Source organism: Canis lupus, chromosome 23 (genome assembly GCF_011100685.1).
Source record: "Canis lupus familiaris isolate Mischka breed German Shepherd chromosome 23, alternate assembly UU_Cfam_GSD_1.0, whole genome shotgun sequence".
Classification (NCBI taxonomy): domain Eukaryota; kingdom Metazoa; phylum Chordata; class Mammalia; order Carnivora; family Canidae; genus Canis; species Canis lupus.
In genome coordinates, this window is record NC_049244.1 from 19,289,960 (window position 1) to 19,316,304 (window position 26,345).

General features: G+C 36.1%; 1 long non-coding RNA gene across 4 annotated transcripts in view; it reads right to left on the reverse strand.

The window, feature by feature from the left end:
- Nucleotides 1–698: 698 nt before the first annotated feature.
- The window catches only part of LOC119877431, a 152,155-nt gene continuing 126,508 nt past the window's right edge, over nt 699–26,345 (reverse strand). For all 4 annotated transcript variants that reach the window (XR_005376953.1, XR_005376952.1, XR_005376954.1 and 1 more), the window contains one exon: nt 699–3,716. This is a non-coding gene — a long non-coding RNA (uncharacterized LOC119877431). The remainder of the gene's footprint in view (nt 3,717–26,345) is intronic.

Consider the following 26,345-nt stretch of genomic DNA (forward strand, 5'->3'; position numbering starts at 1 on the left):
ATCCATGTTAATCTGGGTAGCTACAGTTAATTTTTTAATTGATCTTTAGTATAGTATCTCAATGCATGTATATAGCAAAATTTCCTTACCCATTGTGCCATGTATAGATAATGAATTGTTCCCAAGTTTTGCCTATTGCAATCAATGTTGCTATGACTGTTCTGATATATGTATCCTGATGTTATTATCCATCATTTTTCCAGGGATATGTACTTTAAGTGGATTTGCTAGGTCTTGGGTATGCATACAGCCAACTTTATTAAAAAAAAAAAGAAAAAGAAAAAGAAAAGCCAAATCATTTTCCAAAGTGATTTACCAATTTATACTCCTCCAAGAAATGTGAGGGCATTTTTATTGTTTACATCTTTACAACATTTCATATTATCAAACTTTAAAAATCTTTTGCCTATCTGTTGGGCAGGCAATGATCCATCGTTCTAGTTTTACTTTGCATTTTCCTGGTTATTGATGGGGATGTTAAAATATTGCACTTTTCATAGGTTTATTGGCCTAATGTATTTCCTTGTTTGTTAAATGCCTATCCTAATCTTTTGTGTTTCAGTGAGGCATTTATCAGAGGAAATTCTGATTTAAAAACCTTAACATTGACAACACGGAGGCTTTAAAAGGACGCAGTGATGTTAAAATGAATATAACTCATCATTCCTGATGCACTTAAAAATCATTTCACTTGGACCTTGAACCCCTTTTAACATCTCACTGCCAAACCAAGCCAATAATAAATTGTAAATGCTAGAGGAAAATTAATACACTTAAATTCATTAATGTGTCTACATCTGGAAGATGAATTGTACAAAGCTCTTAGCTACAGTCTGTAAAATATATTGTAAACACTTTTGAAACTCCTTCAGGTAGTGTTCTGACTTAAATTTTAGCTTGAATATCTGAGATACCATATTATTTTTGGTTTAGGTTTAAATTTTCAATAGATTGCTACTATATTAAAGAAATACAGAAAGCTTAATGGCAAAATCATTTATTGAGTTTTTCTCTACTGAGAGTAAGGGACTTGGTGGAAATTGGTTTGGTAAGTTGAACCCTGTCTTTAAGAGACGAAGGTCTGCACCTAAATTAGGCATAATTTGTAGACTCTATGCAGGTGATTTGCAGAGATATCAAAGCAATTGAGTTCTTCTTATTGAAAGTAAGGTATTAATATTTTAAAATATAATGATTACTATAACACATAAATATAAATAGAGTTCTCATCACATATTTCTATCCTTATAAGTATAAATACAAAATATTGACAAATCAAAATGTGAAGGAATTTGTGAGCTAATTAATTTTTATTAAAATATATTTAATCACTGTTATACAAAATATTTTATTAAAATATATTTAATTCCTGTTATACAAAAAGTTTATAGGAGTTCTCTACAAATTTGAAAATGTTTATGGCAAAAAAAAAAAAAAGAAAATGTATATGGCATGTGTATGTGTATTAGGGGTATTAGGGGTTTTTTGTTTCTTTGTAAAATTATTTAAACATTCTAACATGCTATTTTATTTTACTATTAAGTCCAGAAATGTTATAGCAAACTGGCTGAAGATATACATTTGAAAGCAACTTCAACTTTTAACTATGACAAAGTAACTGGCACCAGACATGTCCTCTTGACAAGAAGAACTATTAAATTGGAAAAAATGTATGAAATCACTGTGTCAGAAATTAAACAAAGGCTAGATAAGATTGTGATCTTTAAAATAAGAGGAATAGAAGACATGAGCCTTATGATTATAAATACCTCATCTTTCCCCAAATTGGTCCTTTTTAGGGCTGAGAGCCAGTCATATTAGAGGGCATACCATGCCAGAATTCACTGGAGTCCAGACCAACTGAAGTAAAGAAATTTCATTCGTGATTCAGTTGAGATTCAGAGAAATTATATTTTAAGTATAAAGATCATGCTGTAGAGTAAGGATATTCCCTAGGATAAAGTTAAAAACTAAATATAGATAAAGCTCTAATAAACTATAAGTTCAAGCCTGACAAGAACAAAAATATCTACAGTGATTTATATGTCAGCCATAAAAAACATCACCAGTATTTAAGGAGGACAACATAATCCAGATTTCTATAATTTCTGATCCATTATGTCCAACATATATCTAGAAGTTACTACAAATAAGAAAACAGGATAAAAAATGTGAACAATATTTTAGAGAGTTAGTCTATGTAAATCAATACCAAATATCTAGATGTTGAAATTAGTGGACATGGAATTTAAAGTAGCTTTTATAAAATTTTAAAGAAAAATATGGTCATGATGAATGAATACCGAGAGACTATCTCAGAATAGGAAAAAAAATCATAAATATGAACCAAATGGAAGTTGTAGAGTTGAAAAGTATAATATTTGAAAACAAACATTGATAGCTTTAATCACAGATTGGCAACATAAGAAATAACACCAAGCTCAATGAAAGCAATATGCTAATATGAATTTGAACTACAGAGAGAAAATAAGATAAAAGAAAATGAACAATGTAGGACCTGTGGAATAATATCAAAAGTTGTAACACAAACATAACTTGAGTTTGAGGAGATGAGAAGGCAGAGGAGAAGGACGGGAGAGAATAGTGCAATAAAAATATTTAAAGAATAATGACCAAAATTTTTCTAAGTTTGATTAAAACACTACTGTATTTAAAAAATTAAACACAATCATTTGATTTAAAATAAGGAAGATACATTTTCATTGTGGGCAGTTTTCTATTTTTTCCTTTAAGTTTTCATCTATTCGTGAAGAAGAAAAAAGTATTAACACACACTCATGAGGGCAACATGCTAAAGTTCAGGATATCCAAACTTGTAAATCTGAAGTAATAACTTGTGTGGGCAAATCAAAATAACTATTCAACAATTAAATCTACAATGAATATATTTTTCAATTACAAAGCATCTAATTTCATTTTACAAGTTTACACTTGCATTCTTTATAGATGATGATCACATAATTCTTTATAAATTATATGTGATAAAGAAGTGCTGCATAATCTTAGAATATTCATCAAGAGACATATGTATCAGTGGTAAATCACTTTTGACTTACAAAATGCCAGTAGATAAATAGCAATCTTTTACCCTTCATGTGAAAATGTATAATGTGTAGATAGATCCACAGTAAACCAAGATATTGAATTAAAATTTCTCAGACCAAACTTTTTAAATTATTAATAAATTACACTGTTTTATAGTTGTGTTCTTTGATAATAAGCAGTTGAAACTGATGTTAGCAGAATGGAGTTGGGGAGATGCTTATAGAATCTTAGGGAAGATTGAAGGAGATCAAAGAAATGAAAAGAAGTAAAGAAGCTTCATAAAGTGTTAGTAGCATGGGTTGGACCACAACTTCATTACTTATCTATTGCTGTTTAGCAGGTTATCCCCAAATATTATAGCTCAAAAGGACAATAAACATTGTTAGATTTCACAGTTTGAATGATTAGTATTTCTGGTTCTGGATCATCTGAGTATTTCTGGCTCAGGGTCTCTCATTGAGGTTGTTGTTAAGTTGTTGGCCACAGTTGTAATTGTCTGAAGGTTAATCAGAGTTAGAGGATCCATTTCTAAAGTTCGTTTACTTATAGAATTATCCAGCTGGTGATGGTTTTTAGCAGGAGCCTTCGTTCTTCATTTGGACTCTTCTAGGTTGGCTCGAGTATCCTCACATTATGGTGGCTGATTGCTCCTACAAGGAGAGAAGGGAAGGGAAGGGAAGGGAGGGGAAGGGAGGGGAGGGGAGGGGAGGGGAAGGGAGGGAAGGGGAGGGGAGGGGAGGGGAGAGGAGGGGAAGGGAGGGGAGGGGAGAGGAGGGGAAGGGAGGGGAGGGGAGGAGGAAGAGGGAAAGAGAGAGAACCAGGTAAAAGCTGTATCCTTTTTATGACCTAGCTTTGGGAGTTAGATAGAAATTATACATTCTATTTATTAGAGGCAAGTCACTAAGTTTGGCCCAAATTCATGGAGAAAGGAATAAAATTCTGCCTTTAAAGGGAGAAATGTCAAAGGATTTGAAGACATATTTTTAAACCATCACAACAGCCTTGTCGGGGTTGCCGCTGGAATGAATCAGCTCCAAATATTTCATTCTGGCTTTATATCACTCTGGTGAAAATTAAAATGAAGGGAGTCATATTGTCATATTTTGTTCATGAACCTACTCTTTGGTGAGAGGATATCAAGATACCTTGTTTTACATTTCAGCTAAAAGTACACATAATAAAATTTAATAACTTCCTAAAAGGAATTAGGGTTTTATTATTTTGATTTGTGTAATACCAGTGATTTTGATATTAAGCATCACCAACACAGTAAAATTCCTCAATATATGGCATTAGGAAATTTGAAAATCACTTGTGTAAAATGAAAATTAAATGTATCAAATACTTGCATACCAAATATAGCTCCATATCACTTTGCATATTCTTTGGCTAGCACAGTACTAACAACAGTGTTCACAAGATTTAAGACCTTCTGTATTGCTTTTCAATCCAATATTTCAAGTACAGTTAGATTTTTCATCTTACACAAGTATGGATTTCTACTCTTCAATAGTTTCTCTGAGCATATGGTGTAACTGCTCATTAAATTCCTTCCTCTTCCAACTGTATTTCAATTAGTGGTAACATTTTTCTGTTACAAATTCTTGAACTGAATTCTACTACCACTAAAACAGTTCTTACTTTAGAGATGAAAAAAATCTTCTTAAAATTCTTTCTGAACTGATGTTGTTAACCTCTCAGAATATGAGAAATATTCATTGGTTTCCTTGTACATGCAACCCAGAACCAACTTCAGCTGGTCCTTTCTCCCTCTCCTCTCAAATAAGTTTCATACAGAGATAACTCAAGGTTCTCAAATAAATAACATTGTAATTGCTTCTCTACTGAACTCAGGAGACCATGATGCATTTTCTGTTTTTCTGAGACAGTGTTTTTATAGCCATGCTCCTTGGAGTCCCTATGTTCCTCAGAATTCCTGTGGAATAGGCAAAGCTGAGGTAGAAGAGTTGGGTCTGCACCCTCCAATTCCACCTTATTCTATTCCAAAAAGAATTACCTCAATTGCTTCATTTATTTTGTATTTTATTTTATTTTTTAAAGATTTTATTTATTTATTCATGAGACACAGAGAGAGAGAGAGAGGCAGAGACACAGGCAGAGAGAGAAGCAGGCTCCATGCAGGGAGCCCAATGTGGGACTCCATCCCAGGTCTCCAGGATCATGCTGAAGGCGGCTGAAGGCGGCGCTAAACTGCTGAGCCACCCAAGGGATACCCCCTCAATTGCATCATTTACAAGAGAATTTATAAATAAGATGTCATGAAAAGAGTAGTTCCAGCTAAAAGTAAGTTTGACGACCACGAATCTAAGGCAATGGCCAAAATAAAACCCAACAAACAAAACAACTGACTGGAAGGGTAGGATAAGTGAAGGAAAGCAACCTACTCTAGCATTGGCCTCTTTGGCAAATTATGCTTCTGAGAAAATCCAGATTCTTCGAACACAAGTTCTCAAAGGATGCTCACCATTGTGATAGTGGATTCTGCAACACAGTGAGATTTCTGTAAAATAAATAGATGAAGTCCTTCTCTATCTCTTTGCTTTGGGTCCAACTGCCTTTGTAACTCTCTCCTATCCTCATTATATTCCCCATCATTACCACCCATACTCTCAAAGCCTTTCCACAGCTGTATCCATCCAGGCATCACTTCAAGCCTCCACTAAATCCTACTTTTTTTTTCCTTCTTCCCTATCAAAACTTACCTGCCCTAGGGCCCATTTCCTCATTTCTATGTGTCATATTAATCTAGTAATCAATTTGGCCCAGAGTGATAATAGCTTAATAAATAACCAACTAGGGACACCTGGGTGGCTCAGTGGTTGAGTATCTGCCTTCAGCTCAGGGTCTGATCCTAGGGACCCGGAATTGAGTCCCTCACTGGGCTCCCTGTGGAGAGCCTGCTTCTCCCTCTGCCTGTGTCTCTGCTTCTCTCTGTGTCTCTCATGAATGGATAAATAAAAACTTTATAAATAAATATTCTTTCAATCATTTTCATAATTACTGGCTAACTTACTCAACTAATATTTATCAGGCTTTGTAGTCCCCCCAAAAATTTAATAGTTTAAACAATTATGTTTGGGCAGCCTGGGTGGCTCAGCAGTTTAGCGCCGCCTTCAGCCCAGGGCCTGATCCTGAGACCCGGAATCGAGTCCCATGTCAGGCTCCCTCCCTGCAAGGAGCCTGCCTCTCCCTCTGCCTGCGTCTCTGCTCTCTGTCTCTGTGTCTCTCATGAATAAATAAATAAAACTTAAAAAAAAAATTATGTTTGGCCAGTGGAGTGACATATTCAATTAGCGAAGCTCCATATGGGACCCCATAAATCTCTTCTTCTTCCCCAAATAGAAAATTTGTGGGAGTTTGTGGCATTGTAATCCTTGTTTGTTTGTTGGTGGGGGTGGGAGGAAGGGGTGTTTCTAGGCAAAATAAAGTCTTACTCTGACACTAACTACTGGCACAATTTTGAACAAGTTTCTTCGACTGCCTAATCTGTTTCCACACCTATAGTGTGAGTGACCTTGAGCCAATTATCTTTAAGCCTCTTTATAAATCTTTATTCAGTCTTGGTATTGTCATTTTCAACATGAGATATCTTCTTTTGCTGTCTCCTTCCATAACATACCTGTCACTATAACAAGATGTCCCTTCATCTACTACCCCCAAAAAGGAACAACTAATAAAAACTCAGGAGTATATTTTTTTAAAGAATAGCTTTTTATAAGCAATTCCATTTATTTAAGACCTATTTATTGAGTTCCTCCTATATGCCAGGCAGTTAAGATAGACATAGCTCTTACCTACCAGAGACACATTATCTAGAAAAAGTAATAAAGCAGTATGTCATATATGGTTATTATACATTTATTGTTAGGAACCCATGGTGGACACTAGTTAGACAGAGATATCCTTACTTTGTTACAGCCCTCTACATATCAAAATGCTTGGCTTGTTCTGTTATTTCACTTAGGGACTCTCCCAGTTCAATATTTTCATAAATACATAGCCAACTTAATTAAAATGTTTTTTTTCCCAAGCATTATGAAAAATTTTAAATGTGCAAAGATGAAAGAATAATATATTGATCACCTGAAAGGGCACTTCTTAGATTCTACACATAACAGTTTACTTCATCACATTAATACTCATCCACCTCTTTATTCCGCTCTATTCAGAGGCAGAGATTTTGATAATTTTTTTTTTTTTAATGATAGGCACGCAGTGAGAGAGAGAGAGAGAGAGAGAGAGAGGCAGAGACACAGGCAGAGGGAGAAGCAGGCTCCATGCACCGGGAGCCTCGAAGTGGGATTCGATCCCGGGTCTCCAGGATCGCGCCCTGGGCCATAAGCAGGCGCCAAACCGCTGCGCCACCCAGGGATCCCCAGAGATTTTATTATATATATTTTTTAAAGATTTTATTTATTTACTCATGACAGAGAGAAAGAGAGGCAGAGACACAGGCAGAGGGAGAAACAGGCTCCACACAAGAAGCCCAATGTGGGACTTAATCCCACGTCTCCGGGTCATGCCCTGAGCCGAAGGCAGACGCTCCACCACTGAGCCACCCAGGCATCCCAAGAGACAGAGATTTTAAAAACAATTTTGTAAATAGGATTAAATGAACAAAAATGATAATAAATTGTTTGGAAATATTTATAGTTATCTTTTGCCATTGTGTATCTAAATAAGGGAAACTGGGGTATGTTTTGCTCACTATATTTTATGTTCTAGTTAAATTATTTTAAAAAAAATTAGAGCACCTGAGTTGCTCAATCAGTTAAGCATCTGCCTTCAGCTTAGGTCATGATCCCAGGGTCCTGGGATTAAGCCACACATCAGGACTCCCTGCCAGTGGGTAGCCAGCTTCTCCTTAGCCCTGGCCTGAACTTCGCCCTGCTTGTGCTTTCTCTCTCTTGTCAAATAAATAAATAAAACATTTTAAAAATATATAAATGATTTAAAAATTGGCACTACAGTATGAAAATATCAGTAGTTTCTCCATATCCAAAGACAGATTTTCTTTTTCTTTTTAAGATTTTATTCATTTTTTCATAAGATACACAGAGTTAGAAAGGCAGAGACACAGGCAGAGGGAGAAGCAGGCCCCATGCAGGGAGCCCGATGTGGGACTTGATCTCACAATTTGGGGATCACTCCCAGAGCCGAAGGCAGACACTCAACTGCTGAGCTACCCAAGTGTCCGAAAATTTAGATTTTCTAATTTCTTAAAAGGAGGATAGAATATGACTTTTTTAAATATAGTTTTTATAAACAACTCCATTTATTTAAAACATATATATTATCCTTCTGTGTGCCAGACAATGAAGACAGACACAGCTCTTACCCACCAGGAATATTCTGTCTAGAAAAAGTAATAAAATAAAGCTCTGTACTATATATAATTATTATACATTTACTATTAGGAACCCATAGTAGATGCTGTTGTGCATGGCCTAGCCCCACCTTCAGGACTATGATACTCATTTTACAAGTGTCAGGAGTTTTCATGGCTGAAAGCTGACAGTTGAATCTTTGGGGCTTATGCTCAGCACCAGAGAACTACCTTACCCAAGAAGTGGCCTCTCCGGGAGAAGCTCATTCTCAGATGTGGTCCATGTAGGAGTATAAAGGACCAGTCCTCTCACCTCAATGGGACTTCACTGAAAGTCATCCTGGTTTCAGTGCTCCTTAAGAGTCAAGTTGAAGTCTTCTTCAGACTGAATCAGAGCTCCATTTTATCCAAACTTATTTCCTTTTCACTCCTCCAAGGGTATTGTTGTCACGTGATTCCCTAATAAATTATCTGCAGGCAAATCTCCATCTTAGAGTTTGTGTGTCAGGCCATCTAACCTAACTAAAAACCCATTGCACTAAAATGAGTTCTTTTTATTGTTAGGATTTTCATTTGTATAGCTCTTACAATGTCATAAATAGTATACTAAGTGCTTGGTGTACATTATAAATGTGTGTAGTCTAAATAATTTCTACAGTAGGAACTATTATTATCTCCATTCACAGATATGTCATTTGAAGCTAAAAGGTTCAGTTACTTGATCTTAAATACATCATTTATAAGTGGCAGAGCCAGGATTTGAACCTAACCCTTGCTGGTCACAAAACAAACCTTAGCAAATTAAGACTGAAATCATACCAAGTACCTTTTGACCATAATAGTATGAAACTAGAGATCAGAAGAGGAGGGAAACCAAAATTTTGGCAAATGTGTGGAAATAACACAATGCACTCCTGAATAACCAATAGGTCAAAGAAGAAATCAAAAGGGATTTTGTTTTAATCTTGAAACAAATGAAAATGAAAACATAGCATATCAAAACTTATTGGTGTTGCAAAAGTAGCTCTCAGAAGGAAGTTTATGTAATAAATATTTACATTAAGAAAGAAGAAAGATCCCAAGTGAACAACCTAACTTTATAGCTTAGGGAACTAGAAGAAGAAGAACAAACTAAGCTCAGAGTTAGTAGAAGGAAGGAAATAACAGCTCAGAATGGAATTAAGTGAAATAAAGACAGAAAAACAATAGAAAAGATCAAGAAGACAAGGAGCTGGTGTTTGAAAAGATAAAATTTGATAAACCTGGGGGCACCCTGGGTGGCTCAGTGGTTGAGTGTCTGCCTTTGGCTCAGTTCGTGATCCTGGAGTCCTGGGATCGAGTCCCACATCGGGTCCTTTACAGGGAGCCTGCTTCCCCCTCTGCCTGTGTCTCTGCCTCTCTGTGTGTCTTTCATGAATAAATAAATAAAACCTTTAAAAAAATTTATAAACCTTTTAAACTAAGCTAAGAAAAAAAAGATAAGACTCAAATAAAATCAGAAATAAAAGAGGAGACATTACAACTGACACCACAGAAACACAAAAAGATTAGAGACTAGTATAAACAATTATATAGCAACAAATGAAACAACCTAAAAGATATGGATACATTCCTAGAAACATAGGATCTACCAGGACTAATTCTTGAAGAAACAAAATCAGAACAAAACAATAACTAATAAGGAGACTGAATCAGTAACCAAAATACTCTGAACAAAGAAAAGTCCAGGACCAGATGGCTCCACTGGTGAATTCTACTAAACATTTAAAAAAGAATTAATACCAATTCTTCTGAAATTCTTCCAAGCATATAGAGAGAAAAGTCATTTTACAATGCCAACATTATCCTCATCCCAAAGCCAGAAAAGGACACTACAAGGAAACCGAACCACATGCCAATATCCCAGATGAATATGGGAGCAAAATTTCTCAATAACATACCAGCAAATGAATTCAACATCACATTAAAAACCTCACACACCATAATCAAATGATATTTCTCTCTGGAATGCAAACATGACTGAAATATACAGATCAATAAATATGATAGACCACATTAATAAGATGAATGAAAAATTATATGATTATCTCAATAGATGTAGGAAAAACAATTGACAAAATTCAACAACCTTTTGTGATATACACTCCCAATAAATTAGGCATAGAAGGAATATAGCTCAAGAAAGTAAAGGTCATATGTGAGCAATTGACGGCTAATATCATACTTAACAAGAATGCCCACTTTCACCATTCCTATTCAACATAGTTTTGAAAGCCTAAAGACACCAAGCCAGAAAGAAGTAAAATTGTCCTCCCAGTTGAGGTGATCTTATATAGAGAAAATTCTAAAGACTCTACCAAAAACTATTAGAACTAATAGATGAATTTAGTAAAGTTGTAGAATACAAAATCAACATAGAAAAATCAGTTGTGTTTCTACACACTAACAATGAACTATCAGAAAAAGAAATAAAGTAAACAATCTCATTTAAAGTTGCATCAAAGATAAGTACTAAGGAATAAGTTTAAGCAATGAGGTAAAAGATCTGTACACTGAACATCACAAGACAATAAAGAAAGAAATTGAAAAGGACACAAATAAGTGGAAAGATATCCTAAGTTCATGGATTGAAAGAATTAATATTGCTAAAATACCATACTACCCCAAATTATCTACAGGTTCAATGCAATTGCTATCAAAAATCCAATTCCAAAAAAAAAAAAAGAAAAAAAAAAAAAAACAAAAATCCAATTCCAATTTTGCACAGAGGTATAAAAACAATAATTAAACTCACATTAAATCTCAAAGTACTCTGAATAGAGAAAACAGTCCTGAGAAAGAAAAACAAAAGCTGAAAGCATCATATGCTTTCAAAAAACAAACAAAAAATAAAACCAAAAAAAAAAAAAAAACAAACCTGAATAAAAAATGCATAGAGGACTCGAATAGACTTTAAAAAAGAAAAAGACATATAGATGGCCAAGACGTATATTAAAAGTTGCTCAATATCCCTGAACCCTTTAAGGGAAATACAAATCAAAACCACAATGAGGTATCACTTCACACCTGTTAGAATGGCTATTATTAAAAAGATAAGAAATGACAAATATTGATGAGGATGTGCAGGAAAGGCAACCTTGTGCACTGCTGGTGGAAATGTAAATTGGTACAGCCACTATGGAAACCACTATGGAGTTTCCTCAAAAATTAAAAATAGAACCATCATATGATCCAGGAATCCTACTTCTGGGTATACATCTAAAGGAAAGGAAATTGCTATCTCAAAGAGATAACTGCACCTCCATGTTCATTGCATCATTATTCATAATATCCAAGATCTAAGTGTCCATCAAACGATGAATGGATAAAGAAAATGTGTTATATATATACAATGGAATATTATTCAGCCTTAAAAAAAATCTTGACTTTTGTGACAACATGGATGGGTCTTGAGGACATTATAGTAAGTGAAACAAGCTAAGTAGAGAAAGAGAAATACTGGATATTCTCACATGTGGAATCTAAAAAAGCCAAACTCATATAAATAGAAAGTAGATATATGTGTTGAGGGTCTAGGGGTTGGGGGAAACAGGGGATATTGGTCAAAGGGTATAAACTACCTGTCCTAAGATCAATAAATTCTGGGGATCTAATATACAGCATATAGTAATATAGTAAACAATATTGTATTATGTACCTGAAAGTTGCTAAGAATATAGATTTTAAATGTTATCACCACAAAAAAAAAAAATTGGTGACTATGTGAGGTGATGCGTGTGTTAACTAACCTCACTGTGTTAATCATTTTGCAATTATAGTTATATCAAATCATTACACTGGTCTCTAAGCTTACATATGTTATATGTCAATTATAGTTCAATGATGGTGGAGGGAGAAAATATTATAAAGTCAACCTAACAACCCATGTCTTAGTCATCCTATACATTATTACCCTCGAGATTTATTCAGGGATTAACTGTACATTATACTTGTCAACCTGGAGATGACTTCAAGATCAAAGGCATGAAGAAGCATGGTTTGTTTCCCCCATGCTGTTTTCACAGCTTCACCTATAAAATGTTGAAATGTTGAAAATGTTGCAGATGGAAGCAGCAGAGTACAATTCTAGCTAGCCTTCTGTAAAGGAAAGCTATTTTGCCATTTAGTGACAGTTCCACTATCTCCATATGAATGCAAGTAAGCAGTAGAGAGAAGGAAAGGAAAAGAGATAATGGAGAGAAATGAAAGTGAATCTAAAAGAAAGTTAAGACAATGTCTGATTTAAATAGTATATTGCAACTCAGGACTCCAGAACAAAATGTCAAGAAGCTTTGGGGCAGTCAGGATACAGTAAATGATGTAAGTAATAAAATGAAGATGACATAATTTTACCAAACCAGATTTCCACAGAATAACAGGAAGTCTTTTGAATTATAATGCTCTATATTTAATGATAATCCTTGGCATATGGGAAAAATCAATATTCATTTATTCCCTTCAAAAAATGCTCAAAGAGCAATTCCTAGAACTACTTATTAGGTGTGGCAGGTAAGATAAGGGGAAAGAATCTGGCTAATTTAGATCTTTACAGTGCTCCAGGATTTGTACTAGACCTCTTCTATGCCATCTTTTATTTCATTTTTCCTTATGAAATGATAAGATCAGTATAAATATATATATTTCTGTCTTCAGGAGGTTTCAAAATACTTGGTGGGAGGGGGGGTCAGGACTGAAAAAGGTTAAAATGTGTTAGCAATACCAAATTCATGTAACATACTTCTATTTGTTAGGTGTTTTTGATCTTTTTTATATTTTAATTCATTTAGTACTCAAAACAAATCTTTTTTTTAAGATTTTATTTATTTATTTATTTATTTATTTATTTATTTATTTATTTATGACACAAAGAAAGAGAAAGAGAGGCAGAGACATATAGATGAAGAGAGAGGCAGAGAGAGAAGCAGGCTCCATGCAGGGGGCCTCACATGGGACTCGATCGCGGGTCTCCAGGATCACGCCCTGGGCTGAAGGCAGCACTAAACCACTGAGCCACCCGGGCTGCCCAGGACTCAAAACAAATCTATGGATGGATAACTATTATGGTCATCCTAAATCAAAAGAGGTGAAGTAACTTGCCAGATGTCATACTGCCAGAAATTGTTGAGTGAGGATTTTAATGTAGGCAATCTGGATCCAGAGGGTGAACCCTTGCCATGACTCTTTACTGCCTCTTTTATTTTTTCTTTTCTTTTTTTTTTTTTTTTTCCAGGAACAAACATAATTCATCAGTCAAGAGCTGTTACCATAGGGGTATGAGTGACTGTTGCCTTTGCGATAGTAGCAGCGGCCACAGAAATATTTATGGAGCACTTACTATGTGTCAAGTCTTGTGTAAAGCACTTTACATGATTTTTGCCATTTGATAGAGCCCAAGATTTTTTTTTTTTAAGTTAAGGGAAACAAATGTACATGACAAGAAGTACGTTACAGCAACATAGTTGGAGAAATTAGTATGGTCTAAAGTGAAGGTGGGAGGTAGGGAGTGGCCTTTATAGCTAGGGTGGAATTTATTCTCAATTCAAAAGAAGACGAATAGGATTCATTAAGCACTGTACGCCAGACCCTTTACTGGGCTACTTTATAAGTATGATCTCATTCAGCATTATTAATCATTATGATTTTCATCTAATATATGAGAAATTTGAGGTCCAGCCAAATTAGGTAACTTGCCCAAGGTCAAAAGGCTGGGGGTGAAGTCAGGATCAGGTCTGGTCTTTGATTTGAAACTTCCAGCATTCTGCTGCTCCTAAGATTTGGATTGGTTGAAAAATAACAGAGAAGTCCTGGAAAGGGGCTCAGTGAGAGAAATAGACACAATGTGACCAGGTGAGACTACATGGGACATTTAATCAAAGCAAACTGTTAATGTAAAGTTCATAAAGGGAAGTACATATTTGAAGGTAAACTGAGGTAGTTTGTGGCTGGCCAGCTTTTAGAGTTTAAATATTTTATTCCAGATCCTACAGAGCCTCTGAAATTCTTGAGGAGGAATATAACACAATGAATATAGTATTTTGGAAAGATATGAGGAAGGAAATAAGAATCTGAAAAATATGTATGTTTAACCATTTTAATAACAATATTAAGCTAGCCCATGATACAACTTTTCTGTTACATATACATAAATATTCTGGCACTTTTAAACACTGTGTACTTATTTCAGTCCCCTTCTAAAAACAGGGAAACCATATGATGTCCATCTCAGTCACGTTCAGGCTTTTGACATTGACAGCACCATTTCCTTCCTTTTCATACTACTGCATCTTAAACTGGATGGGCATTCTGGAGAGCCTTTAACTTTGAGTCGAGAGCCTTAAAGCTTATTGTGAAACATACCTTTACTTATCATTCTGTGTGTGTATACATGTGTGGAGTATGTTGGTGTGCCCTTCTTACTTACAGAAGGTTAAGAAGTTCTGATTAATCTTTATTTTTTTCTACTTTGGTATTTGTCTCTGGATCCCTGAGCCTAATTATTAAAACTTAATCACCTATCATTTTGGCAATATATAAAAGCTGAAGACTCATAGTAGCAGCATCGGAGCCACTTCTGCTCCTCAACATGTCAGCACAGAGTTAGAGCAGACTGAAATGCAGTGGCAGATTTCTGAGAATGCCAAGGTAGTGCCATGTATCCAGACTACCCCCAGCTCTCTCGTCGTGTGTGAGTTAGTACTGGACACATGTAGAGACACAGGAATAAAATCTTGAATTGGATCATGGTGAGGACACCTTTATTGGCAAGATGGGAAAGGACCAAACGAGGAAAAACAGGTGGTGAGCAAAGGACAGAAGGCAGATCCTTGTTTCCATCATGTACATAAAAGATGGTTTCAGCAGCTGCCAAGAAGGGAGGCTAAATCACCAATTCTTTTGCTCTCAAAACATGCTACGCATTTTAGCCTTTAGTTTGAAAGTGGCAAAACTCTTTTTCTGATGTTGATAAGTACCTCCCTAACCAATAACTAGCATATAACTCTTAGGGCAGAAAAATATAGGCATGTCTCTTGTGAGGCATCTTCCACCTAGCAGCTGTTGACTACTCCCTCTCTCTTAAGATAAAGCCTTCTTTTTTTAAAATTTAATTAATTAATTAATTGTATATTTTTTATTGGCATTCAACTTGCCAACATATAGTAAAACACCCAGTGCTCATCCTGTCAAGTGCCCCCTTCAGTGCCTGTCACCCAGTCACCCCATCCCCCTGCCCACCTCCCCTTCCATGACCCCTTGTTCGTTTTCCAGAGTTAGGAGCCTTCTGAATTTCATCTCAGGCCCTACCAGGGGATGATAGACCAGGCTTGGACTAGCTCTTGATCCTTTCCAGGATCAAGCAAACAGGTATGTTCTGTAGATAAGACTCACTCTAAGATAGATAGCTATGATTGGCCCCATTATACATTTTTTAAGTAAAATTATGCAAATGCTCTTTGAAGGAGTGTCTAAATATGCAAACAGCATGCAATGTGTGGTGTATACATGAGACCCCTAAATGGAAGATACAAAGGCACCCATTACCTGATATAACACACATTTTTTCTCTTTCAGACTAATCTAAAATATGGACAAATCCCATGATACCAAGTCATATGGCAGCATTTTGAGAGTGGGGGAAAAAAAAAACTAGTGGATTTATCAGTTTTGTGCTCTCCATTTATTTGAAGTGTATAAGGTAATTCACAAGTGCCCTTGTGTGGTGTTCCACCACAAGGATACAAACAATATTTTGAATTCTACCTCTGCCAAGTGACTACATTTAAGAAGCAGTATTATTCCCTCTTTGCATGAAGGTAGTGCTGTTAAAACACCTAATAAACATCTAGGAGGTGATGAGTGCATAGTGATTGGCTTGAATGAAATTGACTTGTGAAATGACTTCTTTAATGGCCACATGAGCAGAAGAAAACTAAATTTCCATTCCTTCCTATCTCTATGCTTACCTACAAAAGAAGAAAATCTTACAAACTTCTTGTCAGTTTGAAATCCCTGGTGCAATAGAACTGCAATAAAGTAAGATATAAACAGTTGGTTCATTAGTCTCCAATACTTCCTAAGCTATAGACACATGTAAAAAATGATGTAATTATTACAAACTTTTTTCACACCATTGAGAGAACAGGGACCTGAGAAAATGTAATCACCAATACTAATAGTGAATTATTTAAATAAAATACTATCATCTGTGATTTCATCCTGGATTGTATCTTTTAAATCAATTGTACTAAATGAGATTTAAGAAAAAAAAATATTTGTGGTAGGTTTCCCACTTCCAAATTTGCTTTCATTTAATTTAGAAATATGCAGCTGTTATTAACAACTGTTTTTTAATCTTTGTTAAAATCTCCAAGTAACACAGGTGCTGTCCTCTCAGGTAAATCAGATGAGATCTTGAAGAGGCTTACCAGTTACCTGCTGTCAGCAATTTTTAAAAAGCCACCAAAAGACGGCGCTGTAACTTAGTGCTGATTGCTCTAGAAATATACTGACAATTGAGATTATTTACTCAGCAGCCTCTTGCTAGAGTAATATTAGATAATAGTACTCAGTAGATGGGGTTGCTTTTATATAAAGCATAGAGAATTTGGGTGTGAGAGTCACACACACATGGGTTACAACACCATCTATATTTTGTTCTTGGCTGACTTCAGCCATGCAAGTTAATTGGAAGTCAGGCTTCTAGGGAAGCTTCTAAGAGACTGATCCTTCTAATGAAAACAACTATAAACTGCGACCAAAATTGAAATCAATTGCCTTCATCCTCTGGAAAGTAAAAAAAAAAAAAAAAAAAAAAAAAAGTATATCTTGTAGGGGAAATGAAACTTGGGAGAAGTGACTGGCATAATAAAATTTCCCATTTATTATAGCTTTTGCCTGTGGGCAGACAAGAAATAAAATATGGCAAGGGGCAACCTAAATTCTAGCAGGAAACCCGTCATTTTTCTTTCCCAAAGAATCAGTTAAGGACATCAGCCATTTGAAAGCAAGGAAAAAATCCTAGAATGGAGAATGCCAGAGAACAGAACCTTCAAATTCTGAACATATGCTATGTTCAAGTCTCTTGGCTATCCCTAAATTATGTATTTGTGGGAGAATCTCAATGCAAATTACAGCTAATGTTACAGGAAATGAACCAAGATATGATCTGCCACCAACCATACATAAGACAGAATTTTTGGGTTGAGTCTAATCCAGTTAATCCAGTTGATTTCTTTTTTTTTTTTTTAAGTTTATTTATTTAAGTAATCTCTACACTCACTGTGGGGCTTGAACTCATGACCCTGAGATCAAGAGTCACATGCTCCTCTGACTGTGCCTGCCAGGTGCCCCTAACCAAGTTGATTTCTAAAACAAAAATATCAGCACTCTTTGAAAGAATAACAAAATTTAGAGTCTTCCTAATGTAATACTCACAATGATAAGGATAGAATCCCAAACAATCAAAATATACAAAAACCAAGAAGTAGAACTCATTCGCAAGAGAAAATATAATCAAAAGAGGAAAACTCCAGCATAATTCAAATGTTACAATTACTAAGTAATGATTTCAAAACTTTTATAATAGATATAAGTAAAGAAAAGATACAAAGGAAAATATCACAATGATTGAAAAGATAGGACATTGAAAAATTGAAATGATTTAATAGCAGAATTGAGATGACTGAAGAAAGAACCAATGTGCTTGTATTTTGCTCTTTAAAATATACTAATAAGAAAATTGAAGGGTTTCTGGATGGCTCAGTTGAATAAGTGTCTGCCTTTGGCTCAGGTCATGATCTTGGAGCCCTGGGATTGAGCTGTGTGTGCCCTCCCTTTCCATCTGTCTCTCTCTTCTTGTGCCCTCTCACTCTCTATCTCTGTCAAATGAATGGACAAAACCTTAAAAAAAAAAAGAAAGAAAGAAAGAAAGAAAGAAAGAAAGAAAGAAAGAAAGAAAGAAAGAAAGAAAGAAAGAAAGAAAGTTGAAAGACAAGCCACAGGATGGAAAACATCACATATTCTGTAATATAAATATTACATATCTGCAATTTGACAAAAGTTTTCTATTCTGAATACATGAAGAGTTAGCTCTTAGAACTCAATAAGAAGACAAATAAAAAATGGGCCAAAGACTTCGATGGGAACTTTAAAGGAAAAGACATACAAATGGCTGCTAAGCACATAAAATAGTGCTCAGAAAAATTAATCATGAAGAAATTGTTCATTAAAGCCACAATAAGATATACAACATTAAAAGATGAATAATACCAAGTGCTGGCAATGTGCTCATTTCAGCAGCACATATACCAAGTGCTGAAGCGACTAGAGCTCTCATGTTCCTAGTGAGAATGCAAAATGATGCACACTTTTTGGAAAGTTGTTTGACAAGTCCTTCTAAAGTTAAACATGAACTTACCTATCCCACTGTACATTGTACATTGTGCATTCTATAGCTATTCCATACCTAGCTACTCATCCAAAATAAATAAAAATCCATTACCACACAAAACTCATGTGCAAATTTTCATTATGTATCTATTCACAATAATCAAAAACTAGAATAGGTAAATGGAGAAACAAATGCCAAATGCAGTAAACACATATGATGGAATACAAAATAAATGGATTAAAAGAAATGGATTCTTGGGGTGCCTTAGTGGTTCAGTCAGTTAAGTGTCTGCCTTCAACTTGGGTTGTGATCTTGGGGTCCTAGGATCGAGCCCAGCATCGAGCTCCCTACTCAGTGAGCTGGGGTGTCTGCTTCTTCCTCTTCCCCTCCCCTCCTTGTGCTAGCTCTCTCAAATAAATAAATAATCTTAAAAAAAAGAAATAGACTCCTTTTTTCTCCAACAATATGTACAAATATCAAAACTCTTATACTGAGAGAAAGAGGACAGTTACAAGAGTGCATACTCCATGATTCCATTATATGATTTTGGAAAATGAAAACTAATCTACATTGACAAAAATATTAGTGGTTGCTTGGAATTGGGAAGGGAGGAGAGATAGTCAGCAAAGAGGTAAAAAGACATTTTTTTAATGATGAAAATATTCTCTATTTTTATTATGATGGTTTTATGACCTTACATCATTAATAATATGAATGGCATTTTTAAATGTCCTTTTCCACTCAATTTTTTTTAAAAAAACGCAAATCTAAACAATGAAATACAACCCTACATCCACTGAATTGGCAAAATTAAAGGTTGATGATGGTCCAGAAATCGTGAGAACCAATCTCACATACATCATAAATCAGTGCAGGCTTTCTGAATGACAAATTGGCAGTAGCTATACAAACTGAAAATGAACAGATCCTTTAACCCAGCAATTCTACAGCTAGGAATATACTTTTAAGATTTTACCATTATACATTTACAAAGATGTTAACTGAAGAGTTTGTAACATCACAAATTTAAAACAACATAAATGCAAGTCAAAAAGAGACTAGCTATATAAGGTATGACATATAAGTGATGGAATTCCATTTAACTACATTTTTTTAATGTGGTTCATTAATATACGTTAAAATGAATAGATTACTAAACTATGTTATTAAGTAAAAAGCAAAAACAAAGCCCACAAAATTCATATAGTATGATATAATTTGAGTAAACTGAAAGAGATCTATATATATGGGGGAGTGGATGTGTGAGTGGACATATATGCATACAAATATACTGCATGTAATCTTCTAGACATGCAAACTGACCTTTGTGGATACTTTGCAACAATGGTACTACTGACAATAGGAGAGGGGTTCTGGATTAATAAATCAACCTATATTCCAAGTCACAAAGTTTTATTCCTAAACTGTCTTCAAATGATTTGAATACTTTTTAGTTTTAAGATGTTAACTCATATGTAATTTATTATTGTATATGCTAGCAAGGAGGGATTCAATTTTATATGCATAACTATATTCAGGATGTTATATTTTTGTCATTCAAAATTTCTACTGAATTTTAAATTTTAAAAAAGATTTTATTTATTTATCAATGAGAGACATAGAGAGAGGAAGAGACATAGGCAGAGGGAGAAGTAGGCTACCTGCGGGGAGCTTGATACGGGACTCGATCCCAGGACCCCCGGATCATGACCTGAGCCAATGGCAGATGCTCAACCACTGAGCCACCCAGGTGTCCCTGAATTTTAATTTTTTTAAAAAAGATTTTATTTATTTATTCCTGAGAGAGACAGAGACAGAGACAGAGACAGGCAGAGGGAGGAGCAGGCCCCATGCAGGGAGCCTGACGTGGGACTGGATACCGGGACTCCAGGACCACGCCCTGGGCTGAAGGCAGGCGCTAAACCGCTGAGCCACCCAGGCGTCCCTGAATTTTAATTTTTAAAATATTTCTTGAATCTCTTTTTTAATTTTTAGAAGCTATTTTTTCTGTTTTTTAAAGATCATTTTATTCTCGCTTTATGAATATATTGCCTTACTAAGTCTTCTTTGATTTAATTCTTTGAGAATTCTTTGATTGCAGATCAAAGGATTGCAGATTGTGAATAGATATATCATGAACATTTGCATATGAGTTTTGTGTGGTAATAGATTTTTATTTATATTTTTTATTTTTATTTATTTTTGATGAATAGTTAGGTATGGAATAGCTATAGAATGCACAATGTATAATGTACAGTGGGATAGTGTAGGTTCATGTTTAACTTTATCTTTTTAAAGATATATTTATTTATTCATGAGAGACACAGAGAAAGAGGCACAGACATAGGTAGAGGGAGAAGCAGGCTCCCCACAGGGAGCCCGATGTGGTACTGGATCCCAGATCCGGGGATCACTCCCTGAGTTGATGTGCTCAGCTGCTGAGTCACCCAGGTGTCCCCATATTTACCTTTAGAAGGAACCAGCAATTTCTTTGGTTGCATTCTTTGAGAATGCTAATTAATATTATACAAATGTTTTCTTGGGTCAGGTTGTCAGTCTCTTTATTGTAATCCAGGCTTTCCTCAAGTGGCCTTGGCAATCCAATCACAAGTGTAAATGATGGAAGCTTGGCTGTTAGCTGTGGGGACTTGGGTGGAGCTTGTCATTGGCGGGCTTCTCAGAGGGAGCAGGTAGGGAAGCATCTCTTATGATCCTGGTGTCCATTCCATATGCCAGAGTGGTAAGAGTTTTCATCTAAGTCATTTTCACCCATTTACAATGTGTATGTCGAGGGGAACGTGGGTAGCTCAGTGGGATTCTGCTGGGAAGGTTGCCCTTTCCACGATGTTGGAGCTCCTCAGTGTGCATTCAAGGCAGTGGTTTCCTCCACTTGCTTTCACTTGTCATCACTCTTGACTCATTTTTGAATTACCGTGATGAACAGACGTTTTTATCCGCTATATCACTCCTTTCATTCTCTTTACTCTTATGAGCTTTATATCCTTACTGTGACTTTAATGTGAAGGGGTGGAAGGTAAGTGTACTTTCTCAATGAATCATCTTTACCTGGAAACCAAAGAACTAATTTTTGAGCAAAGAAAATTTGGCTGTCATCTTAGATAGAACTGTCATGTGGTGGTGAGAAGAACTGAAAAGGAAAGATTTTTTGAAAGAAGGGACTGGAGCAATAGTGAAACTGCCATTGTATTGGGAATGTTGCTGGAAACCCATGGAGGATAGTTTGTATTGATGAGAGTAAAATCCAAATTTTTAAGTGTATGATGAGTTAATGGTGTCCACCCATGAATGGAAACTTTTCATTGAAAACCTGACTTCTGACATTTCTCTTTGAATCATTTCTAGGTATTGCCTCTATCTTTCATTAGACCTTCCAGATATTGATCTTAAGATTATTTTTCTATTTTTATTTTTGCACAGTATATAGCAAAATGCACCTTATTTCCAAGTTCTTTTTTTTTTTTAAATTTAAGCCTTAAATGCTTTTTTTGTAGGGTATTTATTTATTTATTATTTATGATAGTCACAGAGAGAGAGAGAGAGAGAGAGAGAGAGGCAGAGACACAGGCAGAGGGAGAAGCAGGCTCCATGCACCGGGAGCCCGACGTGGGATTCGATCCCGGGTCTCCAGGATCGAGCCCTGGGCCAAAGGCAGGTGCCAAACCGCTGCGCCACCCAGGGATCCCTATTTCCAAGTTCTATTTTGTCGTCTGCTACTACTACTACTACTACTACTACTACTACTACTACAATAAGATAAGCCTATTTGATGCAGCTAGGACTCACTATCCCCACTTTCCCATTAGAATCCCCATCACACACAAGCTAACTAGGATGGCACTCTTATCCATCTTGTTCCAGCCTCACAAGGGAGAACAGATAAAGAGTGAGACGATGGAGAAAGAGTGATTATAGGGGTAAATACATCAGAGTAATAACATGATTATAATCTCCTTAAGGGCCTTATAAGAGTCTTGTATTTCTTCATACCCCTAAGAACTTAACAAACACAATAAACCAATTAAACAGAATTCAATTGAGTGGAGCATTCTCTAACTCTGTAGTACTTAAAGCACCTAAATAATCCTCTCAGCACACCTACAAGGCAGGCAATTATAAACGTTCCTCATCCTAGGAACTAAAAAAGGCAGAAGCAGAACACACAGATCTTCTATTTACTGAGGCTACCCTGTACATCCTGTTCCTGGCTTTAGCTGAAAGTATTAAATAACCATTGCTTTATTTTTACCGACTCCTTTCACAGATATTTATCGAGTACCCATCATATGCCAACCTCTGCTCTCGGCACTGAGGATACAACAGTGACCAAAGCTGACAAATCCTTGTTCTTATAGGAATAACATTATATTTGGATATAGATGATCTACGTGACACCCAAATGGCAGTTTATTAAAAAGTCAAATTAATTTAAATTCTTCTATTTTGGAGAAAAAAAGATTCATTGATCCCTGGATAGAGACGAATCTGTAAAATCATATGTGCTTCTATAGAGAAGAATCCATAGAAGAATCTATAAAACCATACTCATGATCACAGGTTGTGGTGCTTTCTGTGCAACGCTGCCATGGCTGGTGACCTGGGCCAAGCAAAGACACCAAGTCTGCTAACAGACATCAGATCAACCATCCTAGAGAAAGGCAAAATGGCTGAGCTAAGTGAACCATATTATAGGCTCCATCCTTCAGGCTGTTCATGGTGTTTAGCAGTGAATCAACCATTCATACATCTTTTGTGGCTCTAGCTGCTAGAAAACAAAGACAGTCGTGGTTGACTTGGAGTGTTGCTCAGTTCTCCACATGGAGCAATATGCAACCTACTCTTGAAGTACAGTGTAATTCAAAGTGACTGTGAGACCACAAGAACAGCCAAAATTTTTCTTCTATCCTTCTGAAAGCTATTTGATTTTTCTCTTCCTTGCAACCTTACAAAGGTTATCAATGTAATAATATCTACTGTGTAATGCAAATTAAATCAGAATTGTTCAAGAGCCTTCTTTTGCTGCATATCTTATAGTCTTCCTCCTTCTCAGAAATGTTCAGATTTAAGGGGAACCAACTACATATAACCAGAAATACTTTTAAAAGAATCTTATATTTTTCTTCCATATCCTTTTAATTTGTGCCAGTCATAACATAGCCTAACACAATTAACTCGTAAAATATAGTCACTCTACAAATCATACCAAGTAACTTTTATTTTTATATTTATTGTGTTTACTTTAAAAAATATGAAACCATAAATCAAAAATAATAGTTATCTTACAAAACCCAAATGTCGTCCTGTTCATTTGGTTCCCAATCATGGCAGAAATAAATAAGGAGATAGGAGGAAAAATGAATCAGATCTATACAGTGTGATGCATTCACTTTCTCCATTTGTCTTATCATGTCAGCTCATACTCTGCAAAAATGTTGCTATTAAATTGTAAGGAGGAATATCTGTCAATATAATCTTGGAGGCAACTACAAACAAATTTAATCAACTGAGAACAAGGGTGACTAATAAACTCCAATGAGAATTAAGAAGCTGTTCAAGAAACAGAATAAACATTGATGTATTGCTTGAGAATATGACTCTTGCTTTCCTGAAAAGTCTATTCATATCATGCTCTTTAGATGTCTAGATTTTGGCAGCAGCTCCCAGAAACCAAGTGGAGGTAATCACATAAGCAGAATGTAGTAATTTCATCACCCATGGTGGAGGAGCAGTCAGGACTTGAAGACTGGTGTTACATGCAGAGCAGACAAAAGAACAAGAAACAGAGGAGAATGAAAGCTGTTGAGGACGTGTTCTCTCATTTCTTTTTGCTTGCTGGTTCACACCATCTGTTTCCTGTCTATAGGGAATGAATAGTGTAATTATAATGGGAATTAGGTGGGCAAAGGGAATAGCTTGTGTGTTCTAGTGTGTTCTAGTTAGAATAAGCTTCCTGCTATGTTAGATGCTGGAGAGCGGGATTCTCTCCTATTGTACCATATTCAGAAGCATTAAATCATATCTTTAGACAATTGGACAGGTCTATATGAGGTTCAGAGACTTACAAAGAGACCTTGGAGTAGCACACACTTGAGGGAAGACCATCTGATGGAATGGGATTCCCCAAACATTCCAGATTCACAGCGGAGACAGTGTGGTCACTGAAAAAAAGACTGGTAAAATGAAGAAAACCTCTGGCAGAGTGGACCAATTTAAGAGTCAAGGCAGAATTTACAAGGAGACAGTGATTTCAAGTATGATGTAAGACTATGACTCCCACCCCACCATCTCTATTCCCATTGGTTAGGAGTATACTGTGGGCAGGAGAAAAATGATGCATAGAGCAGTCTTCCTCAAACTCTAGAGAACATAAGAATCAATTGGAGATTTTGTTAAAACATAGGTTTTGATTCAATGGTCTGAGATAGAGTGGAGGGAAACTGAGATTCAGCATTTTTAACACCTCTCAGGTACTGATACATGGATTCCACTCGGAATAGTAAGGGTCAAGTGACTTTTTGTGTCACTTAGGATAATAGCTGTAATGTGTGAAAGACTTCTAATAAAGAGCATAAGGGACCTTCCTTGGACTGAAGGGCCATAGGGAACCATTAGCCCAACAGGGGTCACCAATGCAGAGGATAACTGCACTGCCAAGGGTAGTTCATTGAAGGTCTGTAGGAAGCAAAATGGTCACAACCTCAAGACTTTGTATGAGACTGACCTGAGTTAGAGTTCTGAATCTACCATTTTCCTAGCTATGTAATCCTAGGCAAGCTGTTCAACATCTCTGAGACTATTTGCTCATCTGTAAAACATTGGCAATAAGTATCTACTTTCAAATGGATGTTGTGAGGTTTAATGAGATAATATAAATATAGTCTGGATCTACTTAGTGCACAGAAAATTTAGATGTTGGTTACTTATCTTTGGACTCTCAGCTCCATTCCCAACTTTCCTGCCTCAAAGCAGTATCACCCAGACTCCCTTGCCAGCTAGTTTGTGGTTAGCCTCTGCTCACCATTGGGATATATTGGTGAAAGAATAAAAGGTAGGAGAAAGGATAAGCCATTCTTCCTTTGCTTTTGTCTCTGGAAGTGGCAGTAGCAGAATCCCCAAAGCCTCAGAAACATGGGCTCATTGATTCTGATTGCAACAGCTGTAACATGGCAAGCAACTCTAGGTGACTGCCAGGTGCTACATTTGTGGCATGTTTATGGCAGCTGTAACAGCAGATATAAACAACTATGGGTTCCAGAAGTCTCAGCAGCAATTCCAACAGCATCAGCAAGACTGGGCTCCAGGGCTCCTGCAGAGTCAGCAGGAGTGCAAACTCCTGGCTTCCTGCAGAGCAACAGTGGTGGTTTTGATAATATCTATGATGCTAATGACACCCTGGCACCCTTAGCAGCACAGCCCATGTGGGTTCCACAAAACAGCACTGACCCTATTGTCTCTCTAGCTCTGGAGATATACTAAACTAGATAGTAG